This window comes from Apteryx mantelli, chromosome 5 (genome assembly GCF_036417845.1).
Source record: "Apteryx mantelli isolate bAptMan1 chromosome 5, bAptMan1.hap1, whole genome shotgun sequence".
Lineage (NCBI taxonomy): Eukaryota > Metazoa > Chordata > Aves > Apterygiformes > Apterygidae > Apteryx > Apteryx mantelli.
The window spans coordinates 44,784,745-44,793,181 of record NC_089982.1 but is presented as its reverse complement, the minus strand read 5'-3'; positions in this window follow the sequence as shown (position 1 = coordinate 44,793,181).

Genomic DNA, 8,437 nt, shown 5'->3' with positions numbered 1-8,437 from the left:
CCTGTAATGCTTTAGGACACAATTCAGAGTAGGACATTTATAAAAAGGACCAATACACAGAAAGGTCTCTTCCCTATCAGTTACCAATAGAAGTGCTGTCGTTTTTCACTTACTGCAGGACTGGACGCTGGTTTAAAAAAAATAATAAAAAAAAAGACGTATTCTGGACTAGTCCCCAAACCAGTTGTCTGATTCGAGGCAAGACCTCCTTTCCTCTCCCGTGATACCTCTCGCCACACCAGTTAGGCACATTTGGTGCAGCAGGGAGTTCCCAGGAAGATAAAATTTCTGGATCTCCCTCCCAGCCTACATCAGTTATAGAACAAAGCCATGCCTTGGGTGTCTACATCTTTCCTAAAAAACAGAACTCCAGCCAGTCTTTCAGATGGGAATGAAGTGATTACCGTGACTAATGCAACAACCTTAGGTAACAGAAACAAATACAACCAAAATGTAGCCTTCATTTCAGAAAACAATTAAATGGAATTAGTATAGCATGTTTAACACATATAATAAAGAAAGGTATTAATTTCTCCTTAGCATTCATGAAAGGTCTAATTTTACTGAGGTACAGAAACTTAAATAAGAAAACAGTAGCATCATCATATTGAAAAAAGGCATTTCTTGTGATCAAAATTTTCCTTTCCATTTTATGTGAAATGTGCCAATGTAATTACTAAACAGAATGTCATCTCATGTATCTGTGTTGACTGGCAAGCTACCTAATATGGCTATTTTGGTCAACAGCATTTGAAAACTTCCTTTTTTCTTTTGGATCTTTGCCACTGCCTTATTTGGGCTGCATACAAACAAGCTATTTCTTAGCCACCCCTGTGTTCTGCTCCACCTAGTGGACGGAGGGACTGTAATTAAGCAAAATGTACAATTTAATCTTATTTCTAACAGCACGATTAGCTTCCCTGATTACACTGTTCAAACACATCTTTCAACAATACCAAAGTTCTTTTTACTCTAAGGTAATAGGCTGCTGTTGATTAAAACGATGCTATGGTTTACTGGAGAAAAATGCACTCACTGTATTACTAGCTATAAAACGCCAGTGTTCATCTACAGCAGACAATATTATTAAACAAAAGAGCAATGTATGGGAAAGTGCGGAAGAATGTTGAGGAGACAGGCGATGGAAGCTAGCCAGACCGTTCCGTGGGAAAAGGAGCATCAACAGGGCATGCTGACCCACAGCCATGTAGCTGGGCCTATGCCAGCGTGGTGTGCACCTGGGCTTTGACTCGAGATTAGCAATGAGCTCAATGTGCCCACTGCGCATGTGTATGTGCACAAAAACCACGTAAGGTGCCCCCCCGGCGTTCCTCGCCATGGACCGACGCTCAGCGGTGCCAGGGACTCTCCCGCTCCTTTATTGCCTCGATCGGGAAATCGCTGGGGAAGCCCCGCTCAGACGCAGAGGTAATAAACGCTCAGCATCGACCTCAGTGTGCCTTGTGTTTGTGTATCTGTTCCTGCCGGGAGTCCAGGCGTCGCCCCCACCGGACCCCTACAAGCAACATGCTCAATTTTACTCTTGAAGCTCTCTCAGCTGTATATAATAATTTAATCTCAAATAAATTAGGCAGATTTTATAGCTAATCTAGAGCTAGATTACTCACTCAGAAGACCTGCAGTCCAGTCCCTGCTCCATTCAGTGCACCTGTTCTCTGCACACACGTGGTGCAAGCACTATCAGAAAAGTGGGACGCAAAATGCCTCCAGAAACCTGCTCACTCACTTGACAGACTGGGGTTTCAAACCTTGCTCCAGGCTGGACAAAAGACAAATTTGAAGCTAGCTCTCCCTCTCTCTCCCAGATACCTTAGCTAGCTTTTCTTATGCACTAAAGACATCAAATTTAGCCAGCAGGGTGCACAGTCAGTTCAGAAAGTATGCTAGATTTGTGGCATTTGAGGCACAAATGATACACTGGGTGGGTATGTCTACTGCTGGAAGCAAGGGACAGGACCTGCCCCGGGGCAAGACTGCCTGACATGCTGGAGGGCAGTTCCCCCTGGTCACCAGGAGTTTACCGTCAGACAGGGGCTCTGCACCGCGTGCACTGGCACAGGCAGTTCCTTCTTGACAGCTCAGCTCTCCTTCTCAGGGCTACTACAGGTTTGGTGCTAAGCACTAAGTACTACAGGTACTAAGAGTATGAGACAGCGAGGGAAGAAGGGAACAACATCAAGAAAGCATCAAACCACAGTGCAGGACAGCAGCATGGGCCACTGCTTTTAACCTCTGTGGTGGTGTAAGTCCTTGCTTCCTAACTACTGCAGGCCACATGGAGCCACAGGAGCCTTCTCACAGTAGGATGGCTACATCTCTCTGTTGACTTGCTTGCAGGACAGCTACAGTGAGGAGGTTGAAGGCACAGCCATTTTCAGGGGGACTTAGGAAAAGCTTATGACATCTCCAAATACAAAAATTCAACACTGTCTCAAGCAGATCTGGTATGCACTCAGAGGGTGACAGAGCGCAATTTGACTTAAAGGAGCTTGTAAGATGGGGGACTCTGTCACTGAACTGCTCCAGTATTAACTGATGAATAAAAGCCACTCGACAGTATTCAAAACCAATAATCAAATGAGGTAAGAAGGGCGCAGGGAGAAATGAATTCATAGACAGGTGGGGCCAAGCTAGTACAAGTCACAAGCCAGTGACACAGAGGCACACCCCTTGACCTGTTCCCTCAGCTGGCACCTGGCTCTGCCAGGTCTGACAACATGAGATGCTTCTCCCTCACTGGTTTCTGGTTTGCCCATGCTGCAGATCCTGAAATATGAGGCAGTCCTGGCTAGCAGGATCCCTGGCCACCCCAGCCCTGTACCACTCCTGACCGCTGGCTGCATCAATGTTCAAAGGCAGCACATGCCAGTGCTCTCCTTGTGTGCAAGGTGGTGGGTCTAGGCGCCCATGCCCTTGGTGTAACTCGTCCAGCTCCCTGGAGTCAGTCTTCCTCTCAGCTTCAGCACAGCCACTGCTGTTCCCGTTCATTCTCCTATGCAGGCTGGAGACCTGCTTTGACCGGCACCAGAGTGTACCTCAGATATGCCTCCCCCTGCTATAAATAGGAGCCCTAACCCATGTTTTTCTGGCAGTTTCAGCAAATGCTCTCTGATGTGATACCTCCTCGCAGAAGCAGGGGTGGTTCAGTTACTGCCCTGGAAGCAATCAGAGGAGGATATCAAGAGCAGAGTCCAAGCCTGACTATAGGAGGAATACAAACATCTGGAAACAGACCTCTGTGGCTTATCCCACTGGCCTTGACTCTCAGCTGAAGGTGGCCCTTCATCCTCCTCTCCTGATGCCACAAGGTCAGTGAGGAAGCACGGGGGAGTGGGGCAGGAGGACAGCACGAGTGCTCTGAGCATGGATGCCTGCACACATCCCAAGCAGTGTACGGTGGCTGCACAGTTGGTGTCAGATACTGACAACCACACTCGGGCAGATTTGCTCAGGCTAAAGGACAGCTTTATGCGCTTGTGACCCAGAGCGTTTGGATACCTATAGAGTCAGGCTGGGACTGCCTGAGACTGGGCTCGGAAGCCTAGAGCTGGGGGCTGTAATCCTGCTACGGATTCAGCCCTATAGCACTGACAGAAAAACACACGTGCCATCTATCTAAAGCACAGTATTTTGCTTTACAAGATTATCCAAACAGTTCCCCCCCGCCCCTTTCCTGCAGTTCTTTCTCCCGCAGACATCATAGAAAAGGGATGCGATGGCAAGGATGTGCTCTGCCCCAGCCAGGTCTGCCCTGCCCTGCCTGTCCAAGAAACCTCCCGGCAGACCGCAGACATTACACAGGGCAGAGCGCATTTGCCGGCAGCGGAGCGGCGGCCCCTCGCACCCGTGTCACTCGCGGCTCGGCTCCCCCACGGGGGCCCGCCGCCGCCCTCCCGCACCGCCGCCGCCACCTCGCCTCCCGCCGCGGCGCAGCGCAGCGCCCGCCGGAGCCCGGGGCGCCGCCGCGGCCCGGGGCGCCCGCACCCCCGCGGGGTGCCGGGGCCGCCCCCCGGCCCGGCCCGGCCCGGCCCCGAGCATGCTCAGTGCCGCCCTGACCTACTTTCCGCCGCCGGAGCCGGCAGCCGCGGCGGAGCGGAGCGGCGGGCAGCGCTGCGGCACGGCACGGCACGGCACAGCGGCGCGGCACGGCGCGGCACGGCACAGCGGCACGGCACGGCACAGCGGCTCGGCACAGCGGCACGGCACGGCACAGCGGCGCCCCGTGACCGCGGACTGCGGCAGCGCCGCGCTCCGCCCGCCCCCGGCCCCGGCCCCGGCATGGTGCTGCGCGGGGCGCGCTGAGGGGCGCCGCGGCGGGCGGGCGGGCGGGCGGGCGCTGCCGCGGGGCGGCGGCTGCGGGCCGAGCGAAGCACCCGGCGGCAGGTGAGCCGGCAGCGGCGCGGCGCGGCGGTCCCTCCGGGTGCCCCCCTTCCCTCCCTCCCTCCGTCCCCCTGGCGCAGGCGGCAGCCGCTGGCGCTGCCCGATGCTTGCTGCCGCCTCGCCGGCGTTACCCTGCGGGGGCTTCGGCGCCCGCTGCGGCTCCCGGCGGCCGCACGCCCGCACCGTCCCTCCGCTGCGGCTGCGGCGGCGCCTCGCCGCCCGCAGCCCGGCCAGGCCGGGGGGGGCCCGTGCGGGGCCGGGGCACTGCGGGCGCGGGGGCTGCGGCCGCCGGCAGCAAGGCTCGGCAGCACCGCGCTTTTCCGCAGCGGCTGCTGCCGGGCGGCGCGCAAGCGGAGCGGGAGATCAGTGGTACCCGCGCCACGGCACTCGGGAGCGCGGCTGCTCCTCAAGTAACGCCGGCTTCAGCCTAAAAGTTCAAGACAGGAGTTCAAACTAGCACCGGGGTTTTCGAGAAAATGTGCTTCTCCAGGCAAAAAGCTAATGAGCCCCAAGCTTTTACTAAGGACCTTGAACTCCTGCATTCCCGCTTGAGCCTGCGGTTTGATGTTCCGTGTCACACTCTAGAAAGGGGGTTATTCATTCAGCCCGGAGACCTCTTCAATGGAATTGACTTATTAAGAGAGCTTAAGTTGTGCTGCTTCAAACTTAAAATAAAGGCAATCTCCTGATATTTTGCTTTAATTACCCTTTTATCTCACAGGGTAGTCTCATGAGATAAAACTCAATCTCAGAAGCACCCTGAGGGAACAACAATCTTAAACTTCAGAAAGGTCTTGTGTAATGCTATCAAATACTGTTTCTTAAGAGGGCAAATTCAAGCAGCATAGGACACACAAGTGTAAGAGAGCAGAGAGGACTACTGAGCAGGCACTTTTCTAGTATATTTATCTGGAGAGTCTTGTAAGAGTACACTTCCTAACAGTTCTCCTTCAGTTTTAAATTGAAGCATCTCAAATTGAGCTTCTGTGATAACCCTGCTCCGGAAATAAAAATACCAACTTTCTAAGCAATGCCAGATACTAAATGTAACCTCTTTTGATACGTACTTGGCTGAAAGACTGGAAAGTTAGCTCACAGTGAAAAAGGGAAAGGAGTTGAAAGGAAAAAAAACCCTAGCATTTTAGTTGTTTAGAGCCCAGACATTGTGGAACAGTTTCTCTCTGCACTTCAGCAGGACAAAATACAGCAGATCTCTTTTCAACAGAGATGATGTTTGCACGGCAGGCATCTTTTGTCTGGCTTATTGTGTACAGTTAGCAACAGCACCATTGATACATTTGTGGTTGATGTAGTAGGAATCTTTTTTACTAGAAAGCCTTCTAATTTAGACTGCAGTATATTGACAGCAGTTGATTTCAAGTGCAATTTATACAGCTGGAGTGTTCATTGTATACTGTTTTTTTCTGAAGAATTTAAGGTTATCAGAGGCCTAGCCAAACAGCAGAATATCCACCAAGAAAAAGTTTTTCCTCCTATTTTAACAGAGATGTATGTGGTATTTGTCCAACACAGATACATTTCCTATCCTGAAAGCTTACAGATAAAGTTAGACACTCTTAAAACAAAACATGGTTGGAGCATGCCAGTGAATTCTAAAGAAATCTGTATTGTACAATTCCAGTTGCCTTCCTACTCCCCCCCTTCTCTGCAAATCAGACAGGTCCTGCTCTAACAGGAGAAGAGCAGGAAGGAGTCAGCACAGCAACTTGGTTAAAGAGTGTTTATTCACTCACAGACACCCCCCCCAACCAGAAATATGCTCTCAACATTCAGACTCAGGTGGGTTTTGCTGTTGTTGTTTTCTCTGTAATCTTCAGTTGTGCTGCAACCATATGTGCCAAGGCACAGGAAGTGAAAAACTCTTTAAGCAGTGTGGTCACCTTCATACAGCAAGACACAAACCCATCCCCATACAGTTTTAAGACTGTTAGTTTATGACACAATGATATATGAGTGCTGGGGAAGGTTTTACATGGAACAAAAACATTCTCCATTTCCGTTCTTGCCTAGAGAGTTTGGAATCTGAGGACAGATACATCTGATGGCTTAAACTTTTGATGCTGATTAAGGCACCTGTGAGATATGGATGCAACTGATAACAGAGTGAGCATGCCAGGAGCTAAAGGAAGCTACACTGAATTTTGCCTGCAGGGTCTTCTTTCTCTGTCAGTGAGTTGCATCTTTGCTAGAAATTTTTGCAGGCACACATGCCTATGATCCCACTTTAAGATATCCTGGACCATATTACCAAATCACCAAAAGATTGTGGTGTAAGACCAAGCTCTTTGATACTTCCTGGAATTTTTTTGTTTCTGCTGTTCTGAGCTGCTATCTGGCCATGTGGACATCTGTACCTGTGCAAACATTTCTTTAACCTTAATTTCATTATTTAGTTCTTTAAACTCAAAATTCTTGCTAAAACAATTCTAACTAAAACAGCATCACTTTCTGTCCACATACAGACCCATCTGAGAAACATCATTTCCAAGACAATGGAGATACTATTACTTTTCACCAGTTACTATAATTAAAATAATTCATAGCAACATTTTGGAGCATCACATCTTCTATCTGCTAGGAAGGCTGTGAAGGGCAGACAAAATTTGTACCTGTTTATGTCAGAGTAAGAACAGAGGAATTCAAACAGACTTAGTTATTTTGATTTAGCTATTTAGTAAAATTTGGTGGTGAGCTCTTATTTCAGAGTAAAAAACACGGGTAGTGCCTGTTTATTAGAAATAAGGAACCCCACACTGACATAAGTAAACAACTTATTCTGGAAGAGAGCCACCACACATGGAAGAATTACATTAAGAATAGCCTATGTAGCCTGGGCTTAACATTTAATTCACACTCTGCCACTCAGTTTTATACCATTAAAGATTTTTGTTGATATATTTAAGTCATGCAAGGATAGGGCATGTTCCCCTAACTGCACCACTGTGTGTGTAATCCCTGTCATATGTGTAGACTGTATGCTGTACAGTCATATCAGCAATGGTGGATTTTCTCCAGTATGTAGATTAACTGTTAACGAAGGGTGGGTGTATTATACCGGTAGACTGTGGTGTTATATAGTACAGCTGTTCACATGGTATGGTTCACATTTATGAGCACATTTCTCAACTATTATTTCAGCAAGATGTGCCTATTTTAGATGTTGCATACAGAGTGTAACTCTGGTCAACCCATTGCAAGTTGCTGCCACTGCATCCCCCTTAGAAAGTTACGTTACTTTAAGTTCACCGTGTTCAAACCAAAGTAGTTAAAATGGTGAAAAATATGAAATTATAGAGGACCTTTTAGTAAATTATTGAAGGATTCCAGCTAAATTACTACACAGACATGGCCATACATAGACATGCTTGGGAAGAGCTGAATTGGTCACAGCAGTGTACAAGCAAGACTCAAGATCCTCTGTGGCACAGGGCACACTCATTTGCATCCCTTCTGCTCTCCCCTTCTGGTACTTATGGCAGATATAGGCAAACCCACCACTGGCTTTGCCAGTACACAGGCAGGCCCTGCTTCCAGACCAAGTCCCACTTGTTGGGTTCTACATAGTTTAGCTCTGATGAGCTGAAGAACTGTGCTTCTGTGTTCAGGAGCTAAGGGTACTGACAGGAAAGGAAAAAAGCTTTACTTCACTTGCTTTTAGCCTGAAATGATCCTTTTTATTAGAATCAATCATGAACGGTTACAGATTCCTTTAAATTCTACCTCTGACAAGTTTAATCCTGTCCTAATCACAGCATCTGCGTGTAACCTCCTTGCACTGTATCCTGGAAACCAATCAATGTAGAAGCCAATCATTAAAAACTGGTAATTATATGCATCTTGCTACTCTATAGGGATATAGAAGAATTAGTCATAATCAAATCTATTTTCTCCTAATTTTTTATTCTCTTTCATGTCCTAACTAAAATGGAAGCCATTTGCTAAAATACTGTTTGTAATAAACACTATACGCAGTACATTGAAAATACTCAGTTATTTGAAGCACATCCAAAATTTA